General features: G+C 42.0%; 1 protein-coding gene and 1 pseudogene across 5 annotated transcripts in view; both read left to right on the top strand.

Annotated features, from left to right (window-relative positions):
• Positions 1 to 18651, top strand: part of LOC114792914 (tenascin-N-like) — a 106557-nt gene that overhangs the window by 51030 nt on the left and 36876 nt on the right. The gene's annotated exons all lie outside the window — the stretch shown is intronic.
• LOC114793952 (nuclease-sensitive element-binding protein 1 pseudogene) lies at positions 14588 to 15417 on the top strand (annotated as a pseudogene).

The following is an 18651-nucleotide window of genomic DNA, read 5'->3' as shown; positions in this document are numbered from 1 at the left end:
AATTCCGAAATTTTGCCCTTTGTTTTCAACGATGTGATGGGTCTGGAAGGTGAAGAATCTAAAGGAGTTCATCCTGATGACATCATCAATATTTTGAAAGGTCACATAAAGGACAATTACGAGGTTGGATTAACACACACACACACAGAAAAACACACACATATTGAACAAGAAATACAAATGGTTCTGATAATCTTTATAATTAACCATTTTCTTTTTCCGTCCAGTTCCAAAAACACCCGCTGGGAGATAATGGCCTGTATTACAACAGAAGCCCCAGTCTGAGTGATAAAGTTCACTGTCTGGTCTGTGTGTTGCCAGCAGACCAAATCTCTTTCATTAGAGATGATGTGACCAAAAAAATGAGGGAAATCAGAGAGCGAGCCAGTAAAATGGGTGAGAATAAAACTTTATTTCTAGTCTTGTTTTTGAACAAGACTAGATAATGAGAATATTTACAGGTAAAGTGAAGTAACCACTGGTGATTGGCCAGTGCTGGTGTGTCATAACACTGACAGAATATGTATATCTATATATGAATATATATCTATATGTATCTACAGTATATATCCCTACTCTTTATTTGATATAATTTCTATGTACATCAGGTATTCCTCAGGCTGTCATGGTAACAAAGGTGGATTACGCCTGCCCAGTGGTAAAATCAGATCTCAGCAAAATCTACCACAGCATGACCATCAAGGAAAAGGTGCTTGAGATGTCTGATTGTCTGAAACATTTTTTACATGTTTGTGGCATGTTGTGAATTTGCTAGTAAATTAATGGAGTGTGTAATCATATATTGTGCGTGTTTCACATGTATGCAGATTCAGGAGTGCAGTAATAAACTGGGAGTCACAATGAACTACATTTTCCCAGTAAAGAACTACCACGAGGAGAAGGATGTTGTTCCGGAGATAGACGTCCTCATCCTGGATGCTTTGTTAAAAACTGTGCATCTTGCTAATGACTTCCTCAACAAAGACCAAAAAAGTCTTCACTGAACTCACCTCTTATATTCACTGGTTCAGCCAGACAGCAGAACTTTTCTGCATCCAATTTGGCTCACAAATGCAGGTCAAACACTAAGAACCCTGCAGCAAGTACATGACTTGGTGGTGGAAATGAGTGGAACATGGAGATTTCTATACATATGCAGCCTGGACTGGCATTTATCTTTCTAGTTCCTGACATAAAATCTTTTATGTCATAAGATTACTTTCTTGAACTAATAAATAAAGTGGCTTTTATAGACTTAAATTGAATAACACAAATCAGTTATTAGTATTAAAGTGCATTTAGTGTATTTAACTTTAAGCATTTAAATTAAAACAAAGCATTAAGTTTTCATTTAAAAAATCACCATCTCACTATCAATTCCTGCTTATTCCTAAGAAAAGCTTGTGGCTGCAGCAGCCCAAATCATTGGATGCAGCGTTTTGGTAGATATTGTCTTTTTACAATAAACTCACATTTTTACAGTGTAAAATGTTTTTTTTTTTTCATAATGATCAAAGTAATTACAGCTAATACAAACACTATAATATTCACAAAGATGAGAATTCAGGAGAACTGACTTCACATACATTAAAATGATGTGAAGCCAAGGCAACAACGAAGAAGGGTGAAACAAATTAGCACAAAAATCGCCAATAAACATGAACTACTGAGAACATTTCAGTTGAAAGAAAATGTCACTTAAAAAACAGTTAAACTGGTTATTTGTTGCAAATGTGTGCGTGACAAAGCAGTGAACAGAGCGTAACAAGAGTAACCTTGCAAAATTGAAAATAAAACAGAACAATAAACCAGTCAGGCAGGCTAACCACAAAACAAGGCTGTCATCTGATATTTGATATGATCAGAATTCCAAATATGGAACAAGGAAGAAAAAAAGCAAACACACAAGACATTCACTAACAATAGGGGTACACAACAGGTTAGACTTAATTTCTATGAAAAATTTTGTGAGCAGAACATGTACTGATCGCCAGAAGTTAATTATGCCTTCTTAGGCTTAATTTAGACTGATTACAGTTTTCTAATCTGTCTTTTCATCTTTCATACCTTTAAACATGAGCAGATGCAGTGTTTTGGTTGACGTTGTCTTTTTACAGTAAACTCACATTTTTACAGTGTAAAATTTTAGTGTTTTCTCATAATGATCACAGTAAATACAGTTAATACAAGCGCTATAATAATAACAAAAATGAGAATGCAGGATAACTGATTTGTGATGACACACATTAAAATTATGTGAAGCCAAGGCAACTACAAAGAAGGGTGAAACAAATGATCACAAAAATTGCTAATAAACATGAACAACTAAGAAAACATCAGTTGAAAGAAACTGTCACATGAAAAACAGTTAAACTGGTTATTTGTTGCAAATGTGTGCATGACAAAACAGTGAAAAAAAGTGTAACAATAGTAACTTTGCAAAATGGAAACTAAAATAGAACAATAACCAGTCAGACAGGTTAACCAATCTCCTCCCTGATGGCAGCAGGCTGAAGAAGGTTTGCATTGGGTGGGTGGGATCAGCTGCTATGCAGAGGGCTTTCTTGCTGAGGCGTGTGCTGTAGATGTCTTGGAGGGAGGGGAGAGGGACACCGATGATTCTCTCAGCTGCTCTGACTATGCATTGGAGAGGACGCATTGCAGGCTCCAAACCACACAGTGATGCAGCTAGACAGGATGCTCTCGATGGTTCCTCGGTAGAATGTGTACATGATGGGGGCTGGTGCTCTTGCTCTTCTAAGTTTGCGGAGGAAGTAGAGACGCTGCTGTGCTTTCTTGGCCAGTGCAGTGGTGTTATTTGTCCAGGAGAGATCCTCAGTGATGTGCACACCCAGGAACTTGGTGCTGCTCACCCTCTCCACAGATGCACCGTTGATGGTCAGAGGAGCATGCTGAGTGTTTCCTCTCCTGAAGTCAACAACAATCTCTTTCGTCTTCTCCACATTCAGGGAGAGATTGTTGTCTCCGCACCACTTGGCCAGGCGGCTCACCTCGCTTCTGTAGTTAGACTCATCCCACCTGAGTCCCACCACAGTCGTGTCATCCGCAAACTTGATGAAGAGGTTGGAGCAGTGTGACGGAGTGCAGTCATGGGTCAGCAGAGTGAAGAGAAGGGGGCTCAGCACACATCCCTGAGGAGCCCCCGTGTTAAGGACGATGGTGCTGGATGTGCTACTGCCAACCTGTACTGTTTGAGGTCTTCCTGTGAGGAGGTCCAACAGCCAGTTACACAGTGAGGTGTTGAGCCCCAGCTGGATCAGTTTTTGTGTGAGCTGTTGTGGGATTATAGTGTTAAATGCTGAACTGAAGTCTATGAACAGCATTCGGACATATGAGTCTTTTTTGTCCAGATGTGTGAGTGCTGAGTGGAGTGCAGTGGAGACGGCATCATCGGTCGAGCGGTTGGGCCGATATGCAAACTGGAAGGGGTCCAGTGAGGGGGGAAGGGCAGACTTAATGTGCTTCATGACTAGCCGTTCAAAGCACTTCATGAGGATGGGGGTAAGTGAAATTGGACGGTAGTCATTAAAGCAGGAAGGAGATGACTTTTTTGCCACCGGAATGATTGTGGTATCTTTGAAGCAGGTGGGGACGAGTCTGGGAGAGTGAGATGTTAAAGATGTCTGTGAAGACATCAGTGAGTTCCACTGCACAGTCCCTCAGTACACGACCAGGAATGTTGTCAGGGCCCGGGGCTTTGCGAGCGTTGATCCTGCTGAGGGATCTCCTCACACTGTCCGGGGACAGAGTCAACACCCGGTCACCAGGAGGGGGTGTGGTCTTCTGTGCTGTGGTGCTGTTTTTCCCTTCAAAGCGAGCGAAAAAGGTGTTCAGCTCGTTCAGCAGGGAGATGGTGCTATCACAGGTCTGTGGAGGGAAATTGTAATTCCTCTGGAGTACTCTCGCTTAGCCTCCCTGATGCCACGGGAAAGGTTGGCCATGCCTGTCTTCAGGCTCGCCTCATCTTCAACTCTGAAGGCAGCGTTCCGAGCTTTCAGCAGCCTGTAGACCTCCTCTGTCATCCATGGCTTTTGGTTGGCACGGACAGTGATGGTTTTGGTGACTGTTACATCCTCAGTGCATTTGTTAATGTAGGCTATAACAGTCTCTGTGTACTCCTGGAGGTCAATGGTGTTGTTGTAAGTGGCAGCCTGTTTGAACATATTCCAGTCTGTGGTGTTAAAGCAGTCCTGTAACACCTCTGAAGACCCTTCTGGCCACACTTTTATCTGCTTACGAACCGGTTTGTTGACTTTTACCAGCGGTCTGTAAGAGGGCATTAGCATGACAGAGACGTGATCAGAGGCGCCGATGTCAGGGAGGGGAAAAGCTTTGTAGGCTCCTCTCTGGGTGGTGTAAACACCCAGTGGAGAGAGGAGAGGAGAGAGGAGAGGAAAGGGAGAAGGAGGCAATACACCAGACAGATGCTCTGTTCACAGTAGTCTACCAGGTGCCTTTCTTGGCAGGACAACTTTGTTGTTTTACATTTACATTTACAGCATTTATCAGACACCCTTATCCAGAGCAACTTACAATCAGTAGTTACAGGGACAGTCTCCCTGGAGCAACTTAGGGTTAAGTGTCTTGCCCAGGGACACAATTGTAGTATGTGGGGTTGGAACCTGGGTCTTCTGGTTCATAGGCGAGTGTGTTACCCACTAGGCTACTACCACCCTAGGCTGTTGTCTTGTGTCAAGGCTTTAATTGTTCTGTTTTGATTTTTTTAGGGATTTTTTATAATGACCTCGTTAAAACATTTGTGGCATTTCCCTCCCTCTTTCTGATTGTTCACGTTCCTGACCTAGACCAGGACATAAACAAATGGGGGGCTGTTCACATGTTTCAGTCATCGGGTAGACATTACGACATTAAATTGATCAACATGGCCTCAGAATTCGTGGGGTTTTCCGAGAGTTCGTCAGATGAATTATTGGACAGCTTTACCAAAATCAATTAGTGGAGGTGGTGGAATTGTATCCAATTCGATTAACTGGTGGGTTTAAATGGTTAAATTTTTTGTTTATTGTATTCTTTTTATACATTAATCTGCATATTCATATGTCACACTTGAGAAAATGATCGGCCAACTCCTTTGCCATGCAACAGATTTATTTCTTTCATCAACTTCATAGGGATTCTCGGTGCGTGGTCTGTACTCTGCATAACCATGAGTAAACTTTTTCTACTGCAGCGTCAGCCACTGGTGCATAGGGCACCGAGCGCCCCCTGCTAGTGGAAACTATAATATGCCATATTAGGGCAAAATAAAACTAACTGGAGCTTATAAAATGATTAAACATAAGCATAAAATCTAAATGGGGGACACTCATTCTCCTTCTCTAAGTGCCACACATACCCAGATTACTCTAGCAAAAATATATATTTTTAAATGTTTTTTAAATTACTGTTTCCCTTGTTGTTGTCTATCACTGGTGGAGAAAATAAGAGAGATTATTCTAAATGTTTCACTAGATAATATTAGATATTAGATATTTATAATATTTTTTGATAAAAGCATTAGGCCCCTCCTCAAGTTCCAAACCCCTATTAAAGAAGGAGGCCATCTCATATTGAATAAGAATATTAAATATCTTTTATATTGCACTCTTTTAGTACTGAACACTGAAGGAGACAGGGGAGGCCAGATCTGACACAAACACCCATGGGAGCCCTTATCTGATCAGGAGACGAGCGGGAAGGGTTATGGAAAAATGACACTGCCAGGGCTGCCAAAACTGTGGACCACAATCAGTGTCCATAATCGACTGGACTCCTTGCTGATGCTTGTGGAGTCCTGAATGTGTGCAACAATTCCTGCGGATGCACTGCACTCGGTGCCCAGCTGGCTGCCTTGGACATGCTGTGGCCAGTCCAGTGCTACATGAACCACTGTCAGTGGAATGAAAGTGGAGGAATGTTGGCAGGCCGCATCATGTGCTCAGAAATAGCCCTTCCCTAAGTAGCGCTTATTGGGCACAGCGACCCCTGCGAATCCACCCACCCGCCCCTGAAAGAGCCCCCCCAGAGGAGGGTGGCATACGTGTCTCTCCGTGGAGGCAGGATTTGGTTTGTTGGGATTTCGAGTTATACACAAATCCCTGGTGAACCGGGTGCGATATTGTGTTACAGTCTGAGTGAATGGGTGTACCGACCCCACTGAACCCTCATTAGTGCAGGGGAGGTGGGCCAGCTCAGGTCCAAATTAAGAAAGTGAACAACAGCAGTCAAGTTGTCGTTTGTGTCAAACAAATTGTGAATTTGTCATAATATTAAAATAAAAGATGACTTAATCTGTGCTTGAAGTGATGCGCAGAGCAGCATTTCTTTCATCTTGAGTAGCAGAATAACGTGAAAAATTCCCAGATACCTTTTCATTGGTTGTTTTGATGCGTTTTGCCCAGATACAATACTGCTGTTTTCTGATTGGCTGTTGTGTAGGCCTTTTCTTTTTTTTGATTGGCTGTTAACTGACTGGCTCTAGGACTCAGAGGAGATGCCTTGTTTCATAGTGAGGCGCTGCTGTCTGCCATCTCAGAAATACGCCTCGCAAACCTGCGCAAATTACATTAAGTTCAGGCAGATTGTTTTTTAAATTTCTTTCTCAGTAACAGGCTTTTCCCAATACATCGAAGTAAAATACTTGGGTAAAAATGTATTTCACTCTGAATAGGGTGTTTATTAAAATGCCGTAAATGATTAACCATCTACTCATTGTTCCCTCTAGTTCCAAAAAGCCCAACTGAGAGAAGAAGACCCATTCTTCAACAAAAACCCAGTCTAGGTGATAAAGTTCACTGTCTGGTCTGTGTGTTACTAGCAGACCGAATATCATTCATTACTGATGATGTGACCAAAAAAATGCGGGAAATCAGAGCCAGGGAAATGGGTGAGGAAACAAATGATCAGTGTCAGTATTTTTAACTTTAAGAAGTTCATTAGAGTTAACCGCTTAGAATTTTAGTGTAAACAAGCAAGACAATTTATTTTTAATGAAGTTGGTTAATTATTTGAACATACGTCTGTGCTCACAATTTAAAAATAAAAATTTTTAATGACACATTCAAAAAATATATATATTTTTTGTTGACACACTTTCACTTAATTTATTGAATACATGTTTCTCGGCAGGGGTCACTCCGGGTCTGGTGTTCGGGCGGAGTTTCATGTTGGTCTTGTGTAATGTTCCCTGATTGTTATCACCTGTGTATCATTGTATAAAACTATCCTGTTTGTGTCTGTTCGCCATCGGGTGATTGTGTGGTGATGTTTCCACTGTCCTGTGTATTATGTATGAAACCCGTCCTGTGACGTCATGTGTATGCGTCCTCCTTCCTCGCCATGTCCAGCCAGCGTGACATCTTATTTTATTTTATCTTTCACTTCACTTCACTTTCACAATATGATGTACCTTGATCCAGTACCCTATGGGAGAGAACTAAAGTGGCATGGGAAAAGGATCTTAACATTATACTTACTGAGGAGAGCTTTAAACAGTTCCAATAAACTATCCATGCCTCCTCGGTTTGTATAAGACATGGTTTGATCCAGTTGAAATCCAGGGTTTGATGCAGTTAAAAATAATACCAACTTGGAGTGCCTGTGACATCAAAGTAAAACTATGTTAGGCCATATATTCTGTAGCTACCAGTCTTTGTATAATTTATGGAAAAATACTTTTACTGTCTTTTTAATGTAATGAAACAATGGCAGAACATAACAACCCTCACATATCTTTAATATAAAAAGTGAAAACAGTGATTTAACCTAAATAATGCAGGTTAAATCAATGGCAATTGTTTCTGGGTTCCGTTTGAATTAACCTGAACTATACACTACTTGAAGCCTCTTGATGGGACATTTCTCGATAACCTTCTTCTGGCAAACCAGATCTGGGCCACCAGAGGGCGTCGATCTTTGCAGTATCCAGACTGAGTGTAATTGCAATTTTGCTATGTGGGAATCATTTCTGGATATTCATCATAAGAAAGATATTGATAATATTGTAGCCAAACTCATTCTTAATCCTGCAGATCCTTCAAATACAATATTGCTGTGTCTTGTGTGTTGCTTTATTAATGTTTGATGTGTTCAGTGATTTGAGTGAATGGTTACAAAGACAATAAGTATACCCATGATTCAATGAAAATTCCTTCTGTTGGATGTTTTATTTTCGATAATAATAACTTATTATAAGCTCCATGTTACGGCAGCACACTGGTGACATGACTAAATATTTAAAAAGCTGAAGTGAAAGTAAAATTGCTCAGACCAAATTAGAACGGGGAGAGAATTTTTCCTTCATTACAAAGAGGTCGACCATGGAGCACGATGTGTTCTTCACTGCTAAGGATCTGAGTGACAGTGATAAAAAGAAAATCAAGACATACTTTCAAATAAAAAGGAAGTCTGGAGGTGGAGACTGTGGGGATGTAGAAAAAGTAGCAGAGAACATCTACAAGATCTCTTTCCTGAAAAAGAAAGTTAGGAAAAGGTGCTAATATATGTGTAGAGCAAGGTTACATGTATTGATCTATATTTTCACTAAATTACACATTTCCTTTTTCCTCTATTGCTGAAAGTTCAAGAAAGAGTTTTGGAAATTAAAGAGCATGAAATCGTTCTCCTCAACAGTGAAAAACTTAAAATCTCTCTCTGTCCTGATCTGAAAGCTGATCCTCAACAGGTAAAACTCCTTTTCATTATATAATGAAAACATAGCAGGGAAAACATGTCTGACAACAACATATCACCATACAAAGAGCTTTGTTCAGAGTGAACATTGTGTCCCTGAGCAAGACACTTAACCCTGAGTGTCTCCAGGGGGACTCTGTCCCTGTAACTACTGATTGTACATCACTCTGGATAAGGGCGTCTGGTAAATGCTGTAAATATAAATGTAGGACATAACATGTAAATGTTGTTGGCTGTACTCAGGCCCTAAAAAAGTTCTATAAATACAACATATGTGGGTTTATAGTACAGAAAATTTGCCACAGTTAAATTAAAACTGCACAGTGTTCAAATAATCCAAACCAAAGTCAACTAATTAGTGTTAAAAGACTGTGACTCCGCCCCTTCCCAAGTAACAAGCCTATATGGGTGGTCCATATTAGCCTCATCTTGGGCAATGGTGGCCTAGCGGTTAAGGAAGTGGCCAAGGTGGCACTGAGCAAAGCGTCTTCCCCACACACTGCTCCCCTATCATGGTGCCCACTGCTCCCCAAGGGTGATGGTTAAATACAGAGAACGTGTTTCATTGTGTCACCATGTGCTGTGCATCACAATGACTATCACTTTATTTATTAATATGAACCCAAGAGCCCAGATGGGGAGCAAGAGTCGCCCCTTACCTGCCGTCATGAAAAACACTCGGACCAACATGCACCTCGCAGGCTTTTTACTTTTAGGTGGTTCTTTTTTTTTTTTTATATGGTCCATATTTGGAGCCCTCGCTGTATATCCTACTGTATTGTGGTATTAACAAATAGTCACATACACAAGAGGCTTCACTTAAATAAGGTCTCCAGCTGGTTCATACCGACTCTCAAGTAAACTTCAAAAAGTACCAGCAACAACCAACTTTATATACATCAACTTTTCTCAAAAGAGAACAGCCGGTGAGGTCCATGTTGGGAAGGGGTGGAGTCACTGTCATTTCACACTGATATATAAACACTGTGCGGAGTTAATTTAACTGTGTATATGGGGTTGATACGGACCCCTTCTAACATTTAAAATGTCCATGAAATGTATTTTTTTTTAAAGGTTGGACAAAAAGAAATCCATACAAAAAGTGAACCTGTGGACTGTCAGAGTGTCACTGCTGAAGAAGGGGAGTGTGCAAGAGGATTTGTGTATCCTGGAAGTGAAAAGTGAGTCCATGAAATGTGGAATGTATTTAGAATACAATAAAATATATTGTATCAATAGATGACAGTATAAAAATATTACATGTATATGGTAATATTTTTTGTTTAATATAAGATATTAAGCTTGATAATGTAATATATTGACTACAGAATGCGTTCTGTAGGATTCACAGCTTTTATTCTAAAATGCATTATCAGTGCATCTTATTTGATTATTATTAAAGACTATTATCTGCATGAATATTCATGTAAGGACATTTTTTAAACATTTTCAGGCACCATGTCGATGTTTTAAATTTTTTTTATTTTTTATTTTAGAACTTGTGAAACCAAAAATGATTCAGGAACAGGTGAGATCAGATTTACTCTGGTTCTTCATAATCTGACATTTCTGACTGCAGCATCAGACTATACAAAAATTATAATCATTTTTTTTTCATGCACATCTTAAGATAAAGTTAACTCAAAAAGTTTGGATCAAAATCCTTGTTAAGGATTGCAGAACGAAAAAACAAGACAAGAGAACATCAAATGCAGAAATATTGTCTGCAGATGCACCAAAAGCAAGATTATAACCAGCATCATAAACACTAATATACACATTGTCTATTATTAAAATACTAGATAAAAATGTAAAGAATATTTAATTAATGTTTAAAAGGAAACCATGGGTTTGTAACTGTGGTGAATTCACATTCATTCAAATATTTGACGAAAATAGAAACATTTTGTGGAAAAGCTGATTAAATATTGGGTAGCTTATAGACGGGATTCTAAACTGCTTGCTTAAATATATTCTATAATATTTTAGTTGCCACACCAGCAGAAGAAAGGACGGATGAGACTTTAACGTGGTCAGGTAAGGCAGCCTCACACTCACTCACGCTTATAACTCTGGGGCCACATGGACAGAGATGGTCAATCCAGGTCTGAAGAGTGTCAGTTTTACAAACATAACCTTAATATGGATTGGGACTGTAAAAACTCTTAGTAGCATTAGATTAAACTGCTGGTTCTGCTGTGGAGCTTCAATGAAAATTAAGAAAATAATTTAGGGAGTTAATTCAGCTGCTCAAAAGAATAAGTACCAATTTCCTATTTTTAAAATTGTTGTCTATTGGGTTTCAAAGGACATCTCTTAATCACATTAATCACTCATTTCTAATTTGCAAAACCACAGAAAACATTTCAAAAGAAAGAAAACATAAAATAAAGAACCAATTTTAAACTTTATTTCTTTCATTATATGTCCCCTAATATGAAAATGTGAGTTTGTGAGAATTATTTAACATTAATACGAGTTTCCCAAGCCTGTCTATGGTCCCGCAGTGGTTAGAAATGGCAATAGGTGTAAAGAGTGTTTTGGTCATTCTGCTTCACTGTTCAGAGAGTAGCAGCTCAGATAGTCGGATCTGGAATTTGTCTCCTTATGACATCATAAGGGGAAAGGCATGCTCCAATTTCTCATGCTTTTCCTGCCCAGCGAATTTCCCGTCCCTCCCCTAAAACATCTCCACCATCATGAAACGTCATGGCTTCCAAACGTGCAAAGCATTGCAGTTGCTCGCTGATTGGATGTAAAAATTAGCACAAATGTGTTTTTTTAGTAATAATCCTGCCTTTCTCCTCCTCATTAGCATTTAAAGCTACAGACATCGAAAAGTGGTAAGCTCCCACCTATAAAGGAGAAACCTGGTTGGCAGATATCCCACAGCCACACCTCTGCGTTTGTTCTATAGGAAGGTGGATGATGTGTTTTTCCAGACCTCACGGCACTCTCTCTCTGTCAAGACATCTGTGGGTTCTATGCCTGTAAATGCCACATCCAACATTTCTTGCACCACGCCGTGCTCAACTCTAAGTTTGCACAGATCTGGCCTTTGTGTTTGATCAAAAAAGTCCTTACCTCTTCATAGAGGTTAGATCTAGTGTCTGATGTTTGTAGAGTCATGGGTTGCTGTGGAAGGAAAATTTAGTAGGCCCAGACACTCCACGAAATTTAGTAGGCCATACTCTCCACGTGTTTCACCTTTGGTCATGGAACAGTAAGAAGACAACTGTGTATCTTAGGTCTGACCTTGTTGATGGAAAAGTTTGACGCAAAAACTAGACATAAACTGATAAAAGAAAGGTTCTGTGACGTTGATGGGCGCCACTGTCCAAAGTGGTGCGAGCTTGCTTTTCGACCTTGTACACCCCAGATGTATAAATGCTTGTGAACTGTAATCAAGCGGGGGGGATGTTCTCTTGTGGGTCCCCCCGTGCGCGGTAAAATAAACTTGGATAATCAATTCAGTTGACTTCCTTTATTGCAGCTCCCCAGACGGCAGAATTTCCACCACAATTGGCGTCACGAACAGGATCCGCGTGAATCCGCCAGGACATGACCGGAGTGGCTGGTCACCCTGGGTCACCAAGATCCATCTCCAAAACCTCGTCTTAGAGTTTCGGAGTGCCTGGGACTGCGGTCAGTGTCCTTGGCCGATTCCGCCAGGATTTTTCTCTTTTCTGTCGCCTGGGGACGCGAACACGGTGAGCTAAAATATTCCACCTCTCAAACATTTAATGAAAACTGCAGAATTTTGAAGATTAATAAATCCAAAATCAAATTGATAAGGGGAATTGCATATTTGCTTTATTCTGTAGTCAACTGAGTTGATCCAACTAAGCGAGTGTCACTTTTTATTTTGTTTAATAGAGGTTAGTCCTCTGAGTAAAGGATCTTGGAGATCCAGTGTGGGATAATAGAGGTTAAAAAAAAAAAAAAATCATTCAATCATTAAGTAATATTTCAATCAGTGTGAGTAATAAGGCAAGAGCACAAAGGGAAAACGTGAAACGGGAAGAATTGTGAGCCATTAGTTATCTGTGAGCTCTCTAAGCAAGAGCAGTTGTTTTCGTTGGGCTGTGAATTCCCCGAGCAAACTCGAGAAAGCTGTGTGCGTAAAAAATGGGAAATAAAAGCAGGAAAAGTGACACTCCTATTAGTCCCGAAACTAAGTTAATGATACAGATGAAACAGAAATATGGTGATGATGTGTGTAATCATCTGGTGGACTGGCATGAAAATTACGGTTTTCCTGCGGGTGGGTCTCTTAGTCAAACTCAGCTAAAAAAGCTGAAGGAGGGGCTAGAGGGTAGCAGGCAAAAAATACTGCAGTCAAGTAAAAGTAAAGTAATTCGGAAAATGCTTATAATGGAAGACTGTTTTAAAATATGGGAAGCAGAGAGCGACCGAAGAGACAAGCAAAACACCCAGAACGCTCTGACTGCGCTGACTGTGGGAAAGAAAACAAAAGGGGAGACCACGCTGAACCTTGATACCAAAAAAAAAATCTCTGAAAAATCTCTGCCTCGTTGTATCCGTCATTACAGGGCGCACGGGTCGACCTGAGTTTGGACTCCATCCCTCCGCCCTACCCCCAACAGCAACCCCCACTGGAACAGCAGCAACTCCCGCTGGAGAAACCGTTACAAGAACAGCAGAAACCACCACAGCATGATGGCGTCACTGCTTCAACTTCAGAGAAAAAAACAACCACCAGAGCAGCCGCCCCATATTCTCCACCCAAGACCCGGTCTGCCACCACATCTTCTGAACCATCAGGACCCTCAACTGCAACTCTGCCCATGATTCAGGTCGCTGGGACAGGGGGGCCTACATTTGTTTACAGACCATGGACAACGGAAGACCTTCTGAACTCTTCCAAGCATCTCCCAAATGCAGATCAAGGGGGTGCGGCCCTGTCCAGAGCCGTGAGCGATTTCATCAGAGAATTCACACCGACATCCACCGAAATGGCCCGAGTCCTGCTAAGGCACATGACCCCTGCGCAGTATGGTCAGCTACGTGAACATTTCACTACCCATCATCAGCCCTGCACCCCTGGTTGGGCAACTGCTGATAAAAAAGACATTGGTGCAGTGTGGGGAGATGCAGACTACAGATGTTGGGCTGAAGGACTTGTGACCGCGATCGCTGGCAACTTTCCTACTGCCTGTGACCTTTCTAAAATCAGCACGTGTGCTCAGCAGCCTTTGGAGTCAGCAGAAGATTTTTTGATTCGACTCCAAGTTGTGTTTGATGACCACAGCGGCCTTGCTCGCCCCCATGATTACCCTGGACAAGGTATGACACCGTACGAAGCGCTCCTGAAAAATACCTTCATTGATGGCCTTCTCCCCCCCCTCAGTGAAGCAACAAAGACTTCCTGCATCATGTGGGCAGATGCTTCAGTGCGTCTCGCTGAAGTTCTGCGCCATGCGCGCCACGCCCAGGCCAGACAGGCGGAAGCGAGGATCAAAGAAGACAACAAAAACAAAGATTCAACCCACAGGGCACAACTAGCTCTGTTGCAGCATGCTGCTGCCAACTCCACTTCATATCGCGGACCGGATGTGTGCTTCAGGTGTAACCAAAGGGGACACTGGGCACGAGATTGCACCAAAAGATGGAGAGGGCAGTGGAGACCACGAAGCGAGGAACAATCGGATGTGTGCTTCAACTGTGGCCAAAGCGGACATTGGTTACGAGAATGTCCCAATGAAGAAAGAGGATGGAGCAGAGGACATGGCGTTCCCTATGGCGAGAGACGTGGACACAGAGGAGAACACACCCATCATGAACAATCCCAAACAGCCTGACTGGTGAAGCGGGCGGAGCTCCAAATGAAGGTGCGGCTGCAGCCCTGAAGGAGGCTCCAACCAAGGTCATGCACACCCACACAGACACACTCACACACATTCCAACAAAGGTCCTGGGGACAGTGAAGTGGTTCAACGTACGCAATGGCTACGGTTTCATCAACAGGAATGACACAAAAGAAGACGTTTTTGTACACCAGACTGCCATAAAGAAAAACAACCCAAGAAAATACCTCCGCAGTGTTGGGGACGGTGAGACTGTGGAGTTTGATGTCGTTGAAGGGGAGAAGGGTGCCGAGGCGGCCAATGTCACCGGCCCAGGGGGGGTCCCAGTCCAGGGCAGCAAATACGCCGCTGACCGGAACTGCTACAGGCGGTACCCACGCCGGAGGAGACCCCTACGCAACTACCAGGATAACTACCAGAGCGAGGGGCGGAAGAAGAGAGAGAGCCAGGAAATTGGTCCTGAGGGGGTCACACAGCCACAGCAACGCAGAACTTTGTTCCCTGGCAGGTGGCGCTATCCACCGTACTTTGTCCGCCGACGATATGGCAGCCGCCCCCCATATACCAGCGCACCACGAAAGGAAATGACAGAAGGAACTGAAGGTAGTGACAACCAGGGTGGTCCAGACCAGAGCAAACAGAACTACTACAGAGGCTTCAGACCAAGGAGTCCCCCACGTCCCAGACTGGTGAGGGAAGGCGAGGAAGACAAAGAGGACCAGGGTGAAGGCAAAGAGAACCAGGAGCCCCACCAGCGGCGCTACAGATGCAACATCAACTACCGCCCAGACCACCGAACCTCAGGATGGCAAAGAGAGCAAGGCAGCCGAAACATCCGCTGAGAAAACCCGAGGCTGAGCAGGGCGGGGCTGAATAAACACTGATTTACCATCGCTACCATCGTCCGGTAAAGTCAACAAGAAGAAACATCAAAGATCTCAGCAATAAGAAACAGATTTGACTTGACAATCGTCTAAGCTTGCAGCATGCATTTGACCAGATTACCACCAATTGCCTGCACAATCTATGCAGACTTGTTCTTTTCCATTATTTTTAGGTGACAGTTAAACATTTTGGGGAAACGGCAGATGGTTTTCTAAATCGGTCTTAAGTTTTTACACCAAATGGTTTTTAAAGGGAAAAAAAAATTTGATATTTGGTCTGTTTTGAAAAAAAAAAAAAGAAAAAAAAACTTGGCCACAGGAATAACTTGTTGTTACTTGCAGAAGCTACTGGTGACATTGCGAAATCTGATTGCATTGTATGTTTAGGACCTCGCCCATTGTTGAAGATTGTCCCCACTCCAGCCGAACTGAATTACCTGTCTTATCCAACTTATGACTCAAGATAACCTTGAGCCTTTTTGCTCTTTTTGGGATTTCCTTTTTCCTGTAGGATCAAAAACCGATGTTCCCCCTGTTTTTGATGCTGAGGTATCAAGGTATTACCCTTCCCCTGCTAATACTGTTGGTACTGTGAATGTTTCATATTGTGCATCCATCCACAACCTGTCTGATTCCCCAAAAGTTGATCGTTCTGACATCTGGTGGCGGTAAAACTATGCGCTCCACTTTACCTGAGAACTGGTCGGGTGTCTGCACTCCTTCTACTCTTATCCTACCTGTGACTATTTTGCCTGTAACCGCATCGGAAGTTCCAGTCTCTTTTTCCAATGTTCTCTCCCGTTTAGCTAGGAGATCATTGTTTTCTTTTGATTCCCCTGATACAACTTACATTGATACCATAGGTATTCCCAGAGGTGTGCCCGACGAATACATCAAATAGCTGCAGGCTTTGAATAAATTTTTATTTTTGAATAACTCCTAACAAAAATGTTGACAGAATCAATTACATTCATTACAAGGTGCAGCGCTTATCAAACTTCACTAGAGATGGATTTGAGGCTGTACATGGACAATTTAAAGCCACCTCACTTATGGCCTTCCAGAACCACATTGCTGTTGATATGTTATTAGACCCTTAGAAAAAATTATGTAACTCTTGTTCATAGTGGTCAATCATGCTTTGAATCAAGCTCCTCCTCAGATGAGACAGATGCAGACACATAATACACTATATATTGATTGATATACTTGTTGTTGATTTTCATTTTAAATAGTTTGTTTTTTTAATTATTTAGTTTTGATTTTATATTTTTATACAACTGCCTGTGATGAGTTACCTTAAACCCTTGATGGAGTGGTATACTTTGATGTTTCTGGTTGTATATTACGTTACTTTGTAATTTTGCATTAATTTTATAATCATTTTTTGTTCTTTGAATTTTGTGTTATTATGTAATTATGTACTCCTCACCTTGCGTACACATCATATACATTTTTGTGCCTATAGTAGAGATCAATTAATCCAAAAAAAAAAAAGTGTGGAGTGTGGAAGGAAAATTTAGTAGGCCCAGACACTCCACGGAATTTAGTAGGCCAGACTCTCCACGTGTTTCACCTTTGGTCATGGAACAGTCAGAAGACAACTGTGTATCTTAGGTCTGACCTTGTTGATGCAAAAGTCTGACGCAAAAACTAGACATAAACTGATAAAAGAAAGGTTCTGTGACGTTGATGGGCGCCACTGTCCAAAGTGGTGCGAGCTTGCTTTTCGACCTTGTATACCCCAGATGTATAAATGCTTGTGAACTGTAATCAAGCGGGGGGAGTTCTCTTTTGAGTCCCCTTGCGCGCGGTAAAATAAACTTGGATAATCAATTCAGTTGACTTCCTTTATTGCAGCTCCCCAGACGGCAGAATTTCCACCACAGTTGTAATTCGTTTCGTATGTATTTCTTCTTTATTTATTTATTTAGTTGTTAATAAAATACTTGTTAAAATTATCCGTTTCGTCTTAGTAGGTTTACATTTCTTTTGTTATGGGCTGGAGCCCCTAGACCGGTTCGTAACAAAATTGGGGGCTCGTCCGGGATTTCTCTTCGGGACATCTGTATTTTTGGGGAAGACTCGTGTTCGACGTTCGTTTGGAACTTTGGTAAGTAAGGCGTCTCCAGCCGGATTTTCGTAATCCCTCCATCGGAGCGCATTTGTTGTTTTGTTGGTTTGTATTTGGGGATTTTATTTCGGTGTTTTTTTGAAAAGCAACCCCGGGAGGAGCTTTGCGGTTTGTCTTCTGACTGACCACGAACCTTCAATTGGTAACGCTCTTTGAAGAAGAGAAGGTTTATTTAGTGGTAGAGTTAGGCAGGTTTAGGGATCAGAGTTCCCACACGAATACGTTGTTGCGGTGGAGAAAGCGCACGTTTCGCTCCGTTCGCAGTCTGAATTTGTTTGATTCTGCATATCGTGTCTCTTGGCAACATGTCGTTGGCAGACGAGTTTATTCAGAGCCCTTCGTACGAATTCCTGTCGCGTTGCACTAAAGAGGATTTGTTGCAAATTGCAGAAAACTACGCGATTGAATTAACAAGCGAAGATATAATGTTGAAGGATTCTCTTTTTAAAGCCATAGAACGCACTTTAGTGGGCACTAATGTACTTGCGGCGCAGACCGAAGGTCCGGCGTCCCCGCAATCTGCAGCCAGTAGCGTGTCGGAAATGGAATTAAAGATGCGCAAATATTCTTTTCGGGAGCGGCAGATGCAATACGAAGCAGCCAAGTAGAGATCTGAACGTGACATCCGTGCTGTGCGGGAGAAGGAAATTGAGAAGGGGTTGCAGATTCGTAAAATGGAAATTGAATTAGAAGTAAAACGACTCGAGTGTGAGGAACGTGAGAGAGAGCGGAACCGGGAATATGAAAGTCAGCGCGAAAGGGAACAGCGGGACTTTGTTTTAAAAAAATTTGAATTAGAATTGACCGCTAGAAAAGACGCTGTATTTCCGGTGGTGGCCTCTGTTCCTGCTGTGTCGCTGTTACCTCCTAGCTCTGTGTCTCCTCCTCACGTCCGGTGGACCAGCCTTCTTCTGATCCAGGTGATTATGCGTTTGATGTGTCCCGTAATATCCGTCTCGTCCCTCCGTTCAACGAACGAGAGGTCGAGAAGTATTTTAGTCATTTTGAGAGAGTTGCCATAACCTTAAAATGGCCAACTTCTGTCTGGAGTCTTTTATTACAGTGTGTGTTGTCTGGTAAAGCTCAGGAAGTT

The sequence above is a fragment of the Denticeps clupeoides genome, chromosome 1, assembly GCF_900700375.1.
Source record: "Denticeps clupeoides chromosome 1, fDenClu1.1, whole genome shotgun sequence".
Classification (NCBI taxonomy): domain Eukaryota; kingdom Metazoa; phylum Chordata; class Actinopteri; order Clupeiformes; family Denticipitidae; genus Denticeps; species Denticeps clupeoides.
Note: the sequence above shows the minus strand (reverse complement) of the source record. Positions and strands in the feature narration are given on the sequence as shown.